This window comes from Bidens hawaiensis, unplaced genomic scaffold, assembly GCF_021521415.1.
Source record: "Bidens hawaiensis isolate Kalapana, Puna unplaced genomic scaffold, B.hawaiensis_p1.1 tig00037988_1, whole genome shotgun sequence".
NCBI lineage: Eukaryota > Viridiplantae > Streptophyta > Magnoliopsida > Asterales > Asteraceae > Bidens > Bidens hawaiensis.
Genome location: NW_027496637.1, coordinates 47,001 through 59,659, shown reverse-complemented (window position 1 = coordinate 59,659; position 12,659 = coordinate 47,001).

Sequence of the window (12,659 nt, the reverse complement as noted above, 5' to 3'; positions counted from 1 at the left end):
GAGGATGTTAACGAATGAGAGAGATTGCGTTTAAGACCATTCGCTTGGGGGATGTCTAGAGAATGGCGTGGCAAATGCGGCTTATTCGCTATGCTTGTATAGCGAATGAGCCCTTCTTCTATAAATACCCATGTATCTGTTTCTTAATTAAGAGTTCCAAGTTATTATTTGATATCATCTCGTTATTCTACCAAATTTCACTCTCAACACACATAGTTACACACAGTAGATGTAATCATAAGCAATTGATTATATCACAAGGCTAGATTTAAACATATTGAATCATGATGATCATTCACGTGGTTCCTCAAGTGGTATTAGAGCTTCAAGAGGATGTCTAATTGATATTGATGGGTTGTAATTGATTAGTTAAATTGATTGTGTTTGAGATTGAATTGGTTAAAGAATTGATGGACTTAGAACGGACTGAAAATGTATCAATAAAGGACAATTAACTTGATAATTGAGTGTAAATTGCATTGAGGTTTGTTCGGATTGATCAGAGTTTGATTTGACTTGAGTGAATTGAACTATGGTGTTCAATTTGATGTAATTTAGAATTGATAGGGAGCAAACAATGGTTTGAATATTTAGATTTTGACTTTGAGTTAGTCAAAATTAGATATAATTTGACTGATTTGAGGTTTAATTGGTGTTCAGAATTGGTTCGGGTTTGTTTGAGTAGTGTTTATGAGTAGATTGGTGATGTTTAGGTGTTGAATTATTGTGGATTTGATTTGATCAATAATCTGGGTTTTGAGTTTGAAGACATGAACACATTCGCTAATTTGTTGATGTTGGTTGAGCTCATTCGCTATAGTTTTTGGATTAATTCGCTAGGTTGTTAGAAGTTCGTTATAACCGTTCTAATGACTTATTCGTTACAGTGTTCACTCATTCGTTCACTCATTTGTTATCTTTACATTACTCATTCGTTCTCGGTATTCATTGCTCATTCGTTCTATTCATCTTTATTCTACATTATTCATCACTTTATCACTAATTCGCTAAACTCCCTTAAACTCACTCGTTCGCTAACAGCTTGCATTCATTAACTAAGACTCATTCGTTAGCTAAATCCTCATTCTCTACCCATTCGTCTTCATATTTTCATATTTGTTCATTTTTCACCCTTAAATTTCATCTTTTGACAAATTATACACAAAGCCTTCAAAATGACAAATTATTATGCCTTGGCATCTCAAAATGCGATTATGACCCTGAAGCTTAATAGTGTTTATAATTTTGCGACATGGGAATTAAGATTCTAATCTCATTTTGGAGTGACTGACCAGACATGCGAATTATCCGTTGTTTTTTAATGGAGACGTTTTCTTTAAATTACTGTATCGTACTTTTATTATGTGATTAACCTTAACCGACCCAAACCGTTGAATCGACCGGAAAATTTTTATGCCCAATCCTATGATTCAGAGCACCTAAAAATAGCGAACCCACTAGAAAAAAATCCTGGATCCTCCACTGGGGACAGCCAACCATATTGCTGACCTAAAGCAAAGAAAGAAATCAGGGCCCTTATTGAGAGTTAAAAAGATGAAATTATATACCTTACAATTTTTATTTTTAAATTTTATCGAGTGAGTGTCTCGTTACATATATAAACAAATAATATTTTCTTGAGAACCGTGTGTGACGTGAGGTCGAAGACTCGCGCAAAAATAAACCAAATACAACTAATTAAATAGTGGTAAATGAGTGTCGAACACGAAGAGTTTGTGGAATATGTGTTACCAAGTAGTTTTATAGATTAACTAAATTTAAACTAAATGCTTAAAACGAAATTTCAAAGTTTTGATTGTTTTGTTTGATTAACGAAAATTAACTAAAACACTTAACACTGTTTTTTTTTAATCAAAGACGAGAGGATATGCTTTCCCTCGGTTTCATGTTTCAATGAATGTTAATGAAAACGTTTAGTCTGAGACGAACTATAAAACATAATTCATGAATATGCAAGTGAATGTGATAATTGAGGACTAAGTACTTGGATTAACAATTGCAAGGTTATCACTCAAAATCAATTAGATTATCCAACCCCGAATTCCACCCGATTAATCCCGATTGCCTATAACACCAAGAACCGACGGTTTAGAACACGAATTAAACAAACTAACAACTTATCAATCAATACATAGACATCGTAATTATGAAATCAATAATAATAAATTACCGTCTCAGCAATTGCATAAACATTCAATCAACAAACAATATGAAACCTTACAATCCGAGGGAAAACACAAAGGAAATTAGCCGAACATGATTCGAGTCATCATCCCTTCGATTACAATGTGCATATGAATCAAAAACAAGTCTCCAATGTTTAAATAACTCAAAATTGAGTTATAGCTCCTCCAAATCGCCTCCCTAAGTGTCTCTAATCAAAAACAATGAAAAAGATACCCAAAAGTCATCCCAAAACAGCCTTAAATGGCAGTTACAATTTCTGCGTCAGGGTCCACCGTAAGCTACGGTGGCTTTGAAAGTCACTACGCCAGCCTCAATCTGTTTACACCAGGCCGCTACGCTGGAACTCTACCGTAGCATACGGTAGTAGCCTCAGCCCCATATTCCTTGTTTCTTCTTTGACTTGTTGACTTCCATCACCAACTCTCGAGTTCTTTGTTCCTCTCCATCATAGCTCACTTGAATCGCCATTAATTATAGCCTTGTACCTACAAACACGCAACATATACAGTAGTAACCTAAATCCTTAAAATAACATGTAAACGCTCATGTTTTGCTTAGAATTACCATAATTAAGGGTGGCTCTTCAATCCACCCGTTAGTGTGCTACACGGGTAATTGATGAAAAATAATATTTAACATTTAAGCAAAATACAAGAAACAATACACATATCATGCACGTACTATTAACAACGGTTAGGAGGCAAACGATGTACAATAATGTTTGAAACAATAAAAAAAACAATGCATTAATACGCTACTATATTTCATGTTGTTTTGGTGAGTATAATGCCTGATTTCCAAAGCACATCTCATAAGGAAACCAAATCACAGAGCACCATTGTCATATTATTATCACCTTTTTCATTCAATTTTAATTACCAATCTTCTATACTTTTACAAAAACTAGAGAAAATTTAAAATTTAAATTCTAAAAATAATAAATTATAATAAAAGTTATGCGCCACAAAAATAATTTTTTTAGAAATAAATTATCTTTAGCTTTATAGTATTTTTGAAGTTTATAAGTAAAATTAATTTATAACAAAAAGAATATAGATATATACAAAGAATTAATTTTTTATTATGGGTTGGATCAAATACATATTAAAAGGCTGTGGTAACTATATGAATCAAATAATGTAATTATATATACAATTAGTGTAATTAAACTAAATATCTATGATGCAAACCCGGTTGGTAGATTCAACCAATTGACATTAGTTTGATATGTATATTCAATAACTTAAGCAAATTAAACAAGTGATATTCTCAATCGATTACCATCTCACCACAAATTATAACTTCATACACAGTGACTTTTCGATTAAACCTTCCAATATCCACGAATTGAATAAAAATTGACGATATTGCAAAATGGAAGTTTAATTTACATAAAACAATTTAGTATTGATTTAGATTACATAAACGGTAAGTAGTTTCATTTGATATATTGTAGTGGAATTATCTGGTAGTGTAATTATAGCATGTGCACATTGTGTTGTATTTGCAAAACTTCTTGAATCAATGTAATTACACTACACTATACTTATAGTGTAGTGTAATTATAGTATCTGGACATTAACATAATTACACTACTAATACAAGTAATTACACTACACTATACGTATAGTGTAATATAATAAGTATAGATTAGTGTAATCATAGTATCCAGACATTACGTAAGTACACCACTAATACCATTAATTATACTACACTATAAGGCTTTTTCTTCTTAATCAAATAGTCACCAGCAAAATTCAGAGTTGGTTGAAGAAGCTTTTCAAACACAAAATTGATTAGCAAATAAAATCATGCATAAACATTACTTGTATATACAATTACACTATTTAGTATTTTTAGCTTTCCCATATTAGAATTAGTATTACTACTGCTGCTGCTATTATTATTATTGTTGTTGTTGTTGTTGCATAAACACAACTTGTATATACAATTACACTCTTTAGTTTTTTTAGCTTTCCCATATTAGAATTAGTATTACCACTGCTGCTGCTCTTATTATTGTTTTTGTTGTTGTTGTTGTTGTTGCATTAACACAACTTGTATATACAAGTTGAATAATAAGATTCGACCCGTTTTGATACCAATTGTAGGTCCCGAAACCGGATCCGACAACAAACGGCTTTGTTCTTGATAAGTGCTCGAGACGGGTGCGGTATAAACTAACGATCGAACAAATAATATAAAGATAATATTGAACGAATCCGTAACCAGTAACAAAAGATTCGTAACATTAAACGAACCGATCCCACCCAAGGTGAGCTCCCCTTGGGTGGTTGTTTACACAATCAAAAACACACACATAAACATAACATACAAGTCCTATTTATAGCTAAAACAAAAACATTCTAGAAGATCGTTTCCCCCGTTGAAGCTAAACTCGTGCACTGAAGCTCTCGTCTTGTGTCTGGATTTCTCTCCCACATTAATTATTAACTTGACCATAAATATATAACGGGTTTCATATGTTGATATCACAAGTCACATTTTTGGCCTTACATGCTGGAGAAAGGGTACAGATATTATAACTAGCGGGGAAAAATACTCGACTGTTAAAAAAAATCAAATTATGATTATTAAAGCATGCAACGTATTTATACGACTTACATAATTCATCTCCTATATTTTTCCTACCACCACCATCTCCTGGCCGTTTGCTTTGTTTCTCTTGTAACATTTCAAAATTAGGTCTCCATATAATCGTTGCATGCCTATGTATATCTTTGCTTCATCCTACGTGGTGGGAAACGGCAATGATGATTGTGTGAACTATGCTAAGAACGATATTCTATACAACTTGGCGAGGCAATGTTAGAGGATGGAAAATGCGAGATTTATCTTTAGTTCTCCGCTTGCAACCTCCGTTGCATCCATTGTGGGGTAATCCTCTTGCTCTACTGATAAAATTGCTTTAAGCCGAATTTAGTAAAAGCTTGCTTATACAAGCACACGTCATTTGGAGAAATTACAAGTCGACGAATAGTGTTTTTTACTAGGTAAAAAACAACTATTTTTGATATTATATAAATCGTGACTATTTTGTTGTTTTGAGTTGCCAGCAAGTTGAAAGTCGTCTTGTACAAGCCACCGATAAATTACAAGTGATCGATATGCAAAGTTCAGTTTTATGTAACAATGTTTTTCCGTATCGTATTGTTCGTATACATACAATTTCCTAGTGAGCTTTTCGGCTAGAATAACTCACATACACAAATTGCCCTGTTGTTATTTTACAGTACACAATGTTTTGATGACTAAAGTTAATATCATTGGTTGGTGATGGAATCGGTGGATGACATGTGCCAAGGTCTCCACTGGCAACCGTTGTAGAAACCACCATGGTCTACTATACAAATCTGAGCCAAATCGTTTTAATTCTTCCATCTTGACGGTAAGTTTGCATTTTTAGTCAATATGTTTGTTCAGTAGACATATTAAATAAGACCAACTTAACAAAATATCTTCTTTGTACGTCGGTAAAAAAACATGTTTTTTTTGGGGGGACACTATTTTAGCAATCGAGTCACATGTGTATAATATTTTCATACCTAAGGTTTTTCCACAAAATGGTGAAGAAACATATAACTTGTACAAATCTTTCCATTTTCCAACTCGATCCAAGCATTCGTTCGAAGAGCTATTTACTCCATCGCAAATATTTCCAAAACACCTCTGACAGAGGGACAAATAGTTAATTTTGAAAGAACTTTTTGTAAACATCTTTCAAAGGGGTGTATTTTCATTATGCAAGTCTCAGGCAATCAACTATTGAATCGTGCAGTTTGGGAGCCCTTGATTGCAATCAAATCGTGCTAGCTTTGAGTATTGCCATACATTGTTGACCATTTAAATCAAGTGCCTCATCAACAAAAGGAGAAAATACTTATTATTATTATTATTATTATTATTATCCGGCTCCTTGGCCCCACCCACATGCCACATACCCCACTACATCAGAGTTGGTAGAATTCATGGATAAGAATTAGTATTTGAAATTGTACTCCAAAAAGAACCTCGTAAGAAAAAGTTCCCAAATCACAGATAAAACTTGAGACTAAGACTATGTGTTGTCGTCCGTTAGTGGGCGGACGAGTGGAGCCGCGAAGGGGGTGGCGCGAGCCATGTAGATAGCGCTCATCATACCGGCATCCCATGAGTCGTGGCACGAATATACTTTTGCGATCCACTATGAAAGAATATTGGACTTGGGTTTTTTATGTTTGAAGAAGAAAGGAAAAAAGGAAGGGGTGGAGAAGATTATTGGGCTGTTTTATGTTTGAAGATTATTGGACATGGGTTAAATTTTCTTTTTTCTATTTTTTTATGTTTTTAAATACATTATATTTATTATAATTTGTATTGTTTGGGTTGTGGTTTTATATAACTAGTATATAATTTTGGTTTTTTATATAATTTATATAAGTTTGGTTTTTTATTTAAATAATTTATATCTTTATTATAAAAGTTATCTATTAATATATATTCTTGTTTTAAATTAAAAAATCATAAAATTCGCTGAAGCCATCGTTCTCATGAACTGTATGCTCAGGCAGCTTTAGCGAGTATTCAATCGGTAGCTAGTCAGTACTGTATGACACAATATTATAAGATGAATTCAGAACCCGGCTTCAACGACAACACATAGTCTAATACAGTGTTTGGGATTTGCTTATTTATGCTCCTTATAACTTAATTACTTTTTTAATAAGTTGATAAAGTGTTTCACAAAATCATAAGGTCTTTTATGTTTTAACTTATAAATAGTATAAAGGAGGAGTTTTTGATAAGTTATGATATTGTGAGTTTTTGAAAAGTTAATAAGTCCTTTTTTTGTCAAAAGTCCTTTTGGATAGGCCCTAATTAACAAAAGGCTGTCGTATTTCTATTATGCAGGTGGAGAGGTTTATACTAACTAAACTGTAAATCATGTGTTCTAGATGAGTAGTTAATGATTGCTAACCATTGTTTTTTTATTTTTGTTTTTTTCTATCAACACTGGTTTAATTAAAAAGACCTCACATTTAATAAATTATAAATTGCTTAATGAAGTTGCAACAAAATTAAATACCAGAATACTTAAAATTTTAAAATATTTTTAAAAATCATGTGAAAAACAAGTATGTTTATTTAATCCATAGAAATACAAATAAAAAATTTCGTGTGAAAGTCAAAATATGGATACCGTCACATGCCCCTATAATAACAATGAAAGATACAAGTTGTCTTATTACATTTCACCCAAAGTCTACTATCTCAACAAGCTTCTTTTTCGTCTTTTCTAGAAAGTCAAAAAAACAAGCATAAGCTAAACACCCCACTAACAAAAAGCTTCGCAACTACACAACTAGAAAACAAAATTACAAAGAGACCATCTTCCTATAGTCCAATTCAAATCTAGTCCTATTTTTGTTGATACTCTTCACGTTCTTTGTTTATCCTATTTTGTAAGAGATATAATATATAGCGGTTAGTTTTGTAATTATATATAGTACATTCGTTATGGCTTGTATAGCGAATGCACAGTTTTGTTGCCTCATTCATTAGAGGATGTTAACAAATGAGAGAGATTGTGTATAAGACCATTCGCTTGGGAGATGTTTAGAGAATGGCGTGGCAAATGCGGCTTATTCGCTATGCTTGTATAGCGAATGAGCCCTTCTTCTATAAATACCCATGTATCTGTTTCTAAATTAAGAGTTCCAAGTTATTATTTGATATCATCTCGTTACTCTACCAAATTTCACTCTCAATACACATAGTTACACACAGTAGATGTAATCATAAGCAATTGATTATATCACAAGGCTAGATTTAAACATATTGAATCATGATGATCATTCACGTGGTTCCTCAAGTGGTATTAGAGCTTCAAGAGGATGTCTAATTGATATTGATGGGTTGTAATCGATTAGTTAAATTGATTGTGTTTGAGATTGAATTGGTTAAAGAATTGATGGACTTAGAACGGACTGAAAATGTATCAATAAATGACAATTAACTTGATAATTGAGTGTAAATTGCATTGAGGTTTGTTCGGATTGATCAGAGTTTGATTTGACTTGAGTGAATTGAACTATGGTGTTCAATTTGATGTAATTTAGAATTGATAGGGAGCAAACAATGGTTTGAATATTTAGATTTTGACTTTGAATTAGTCAAAATTAGATATAATTTGACTGATTTGAGGTTTAATTGGTGTTCAGAATTGGTTCGGGTTTGTTTGCGTAGTGTTTATGAGTAGATTGGTGATGTTTAGGTGTTGAATTATTGTGGATTTGATTTGATCAATAATCTGGGTTTTGAGTTTGAAGACATGAACACATTCGCTAATTTGTTGATGTTGGTTGAGCTCATTCGCTATAGTTTTTGGATTAATTCGCTAGGTTGTTAGAAGTTCGTTATAACCGTTCTAATGACTTATTCGTTATAGTGTTCACTCATTCGTTCACTCATTTGTTATCTTTACATTGCTCATTTGTTCCCGGTATTCATTGCTCATTCGTTCTATTCATCTTTATTCTACATTATTCATCACTTTATCACTAATTCGCTAAACTCCCTTAAACTCACTCGTTCGCTAACAGCTTGCATTCGTTAACTAAGACTCATTCGTTAGATAAATCCTCATTCTCTACCCATTCGTCTTCATATTTTCATATTTGTTCGTTTTTCACCTTTAAATTTCACCTTTTGACAAATTATACATAAAACCTTCAAAATGACAAATTATTATGCATTGGCATCTCAAAATGCGATTATGACCCAGAAGCTTAATAGTGTTGATAATTTTGCGACATGGGAATTGAGATTCTAATATCATTTTGGAGTGATTGACCAGACTATATACAAATTTTAGCCAATACATATGTGAGATGATTCACCTGGTCTTGATCACACTGAAAAACCTTTAATATATTCGATCCAAAGGTCCATGTGCCCTAATACGAAAAAGTTTTAGTTCCGCGAACCTAACTTTTTGAACCCAACTATCCAAACCCAAATTTAATTATGTTTTGGATAATAACAATTAAACCTAGATAATTTAATTGTCTGACCACATCATCAATTGAAAATTTGGAATCTGCATGTTATATGGGAGTAAGAGATGAACAAGTTAATGAAATTTTCAGTTTTATCCATATGATTTATATAATGGGGATAAACCTGGCTTGTACATGATAGTGTGTGACGTGTGCGAATATATATATATATATATATACATATATATATATATATATATATATATATATATATATATATATATATATATATATATATATATATATATATTTAAATAAAAGTTTCATACAAATCGGGTTTTAAAAATGGTTTTCACCAACAACCAAACCACACACGAAAGGAAAGTGTACCTATCGTTTGTAGCAAAGTATCAGTAAGAACCGAGTGTCAATCCATGGACACGGCGAACTTTTGATAATATATCTTTGTAATTAATTTAACCGAACAAGCAATCAAATTGATTTTCCAAATTACTAAACTAACATATAACAATAACAAAGCAAATAAATACAAGTAACAATCAATCCAAACAAGGCTACTTAGACTATGCATCCATCTAAACTTAGTCACAAAATGACAATGATAATGGCAAATATCATGTATTAAGCATCAATATCAAATTCCAATCAAAGCAACCTAATACTAACAATACAACATCATGATGGGTGTTTTTCAAGATAATAACCATAGATTAGTAAGTTTGTCAAAACTATCTAATCTCATAATTAAAGGAAAGTTAGCATGAAAACAACAAACTAACCACCTAAAATCATATAAAATAGACAAGCTCAAGAACACTAGTTAAACACATGAATCTTTTAAATTAGTAAAAGATAAACTAAGGATTATGGCCTTAATCTCTAGCAAACATCAACCAACTCAAAGAATCATGTTATCACCATACAATTTTCCAATATCAAGTGATAGGTTTCATGCTTGCTAAAATTCATAACCAAGTTAATTTCCACTAGTCATTCCTAACTTAGTGATATAAACAAAATATGCATACACAAACTAAGTTCATAAACAAATACTCAACATATAGTTTTCCAACATATTATGTCCAAGCATCTATCAAACTAACAAGACTAGGAATTAAAACAAGCATTCAACCATTAAACTCTATTCAAGAACATATCATAAACTTGAAGAACACAAACTTGCCAAAATCATGCATAGATAAATATTACATAAGTAAAAGTTTCAACATAATCTAAGTAACAAAAGTATTAGCCCATAAGGCTTGATACAACAAACAAAATCAAAGTAGTCTTGCAAAGCATTGTTAAGAACAAGAAATTGCAAACTAAGATGAATGATGATTTCTACTTGCAAGGATGATCACACAAGATGGAAGTCTTGAATTCTCTCTAGAAAACACACAATAAATTTCCAGCAATTTCAGAGAATTCTCCTAAGGCTCCCCCTTGAAATGGAGGTAATGGAGGTGTATTTATGCATTCTGGACGTCTGGCACGGGCATGCACGGTCGTGCCCTGATGCGGAAAGTCAACCCATTGCTTTAATCTGACAAAAAGTCAGTCAGATTTCTCTGTTCGGGCACGGGCTTGCACGGGCTGGCTATTTTGAATTTTCTTGGCATTAGATCCTGCACTGGCTTGCACTGGTGATTTTCCAAGGTGGCACGGTCCCATGCACGGGCATGCATGGGCGTGCAGATCTGGCAGATTGCTGTTTTTGTCCCTGAAACGCCCTCTTTTCGTATTTTCTTTGTCGGGTGGGTGCCCGGATCTGCAAATTCATAAATAACTCAAAGAAGTACCTAAAACAATGAATTTGCATGGAGTTCGGTTTAAATACGAGGATAATTCGATGCAATAAGATGTACACTTTGTGTTACATCAAACATCCCCACACTTGAACTTTGCTTGTCCTCAAGCAAATAACACAAACTCCAAAATAGCAATAATAACCCGCAAGCAATAATCATTCAAATCTTTAATATATCAAGCAAGCATTGTAAATATGTCCAAACAAGCCTAATAAAGATGAAGACACAATCTAGAGAACATTACAACTTGTCATCACATACCCACCTTGCAAACCTCACAATGTTCACTCATACACTTGGCTATATTTAGTGATCATGCGTGTAATAGTGCATGTTGAGAACACTCGATGCCAAGACGATGACTAAGCAAGGCATAGGTTTGTTTAAGGGTTAAATTAAACCAACACATACATGGCATAAAACACGAGTACTTGAGGAATTTTTGGAAAAAGTGGCTAAACGGCTAGAAAATCCGGAACTAAGTTAGCTATAAAACAAAATCTAACTAACTAAACCAAATGGTTTAAACGAGCCGAGAGATAACGAACCAAAAATTGCTCTTTGAAATCACGTTTCCCCAAATATATGATGAACTAACTTCGTATTTTTCTCTTCTTTTCTTATAAGGCTTTTTTTTACCAACTTATAAACTTTACATACAAACTTGGAAGATAGTATTGTGCTTTCCCAAGTGAATAAAATACAACATAAATAAAATACAAAAAATAAACTAACTAACTTAGCCGAACCGGATTTCTAACCAAAAATGGGTGAAAATATAAAAGGCTATATGGCTAAGTGGCGATAAAAATAGGGTGAAATAATAAAAACACAGGAAATGGCTAAACATGGGCTACTAAGCGGATAATGTGTGAAAGGAAAATATAAGTGGAAAAATTGCTAGACAAAGGGTTTATCCTAAATTACTCAATGGTTTATGCCATGTATATGTATATGGTTTTAAAATGCAATCCCAAAAACAAGTTCTAGCTTACAATAATCATCCGGCTCACTCAAATAGTGTTTCAAACGGTGATCGTTCACCTTGAAGATGCGTCCATCCTCATGGCCAATGTCAACGGTGCCGTAGTCAAACACCTGTCTCACACTAAAGGGGCCGGACCATCCGGATTTCAACTTCCAAGGGAATAAACGAAGGCGAGAATTATAAAGCGAAACACGATCGCCCGCTTGGAATTTTTTGTGGTCCTTCAACCGAGCGTCATGAAGCTGTTTGATCCTTTCCTTGTAAATCTGTGAATTCTCATAAGCTTGGCCTCTCAACTCCTCAAGCTCATGCAACTGACCCATCCTGTTTTTACCCGTGCATGCAAGATCAAGATTCACACATTTCATTGTCCAATGTGCCTTATGCTCGAGTTCAACAGGGAGATGACACGTTTTCCTGTACACCAATTTGAACGGTGTCGTACTAATCGGTGTCTTGTAGACGGTACGGAAAGCCCACATTGCGTCATCTAATTTTTCGGACCAATAATTACGGTTTTGACTAACCGTCTTTTCCACAATCCTCTTGATGCCCCGATTCGTGACCTCAACCTGCCCACTCGTCTGCGGGTGATATGGTGTAGAGAAGCGATGATGGACACCATACGGGGAC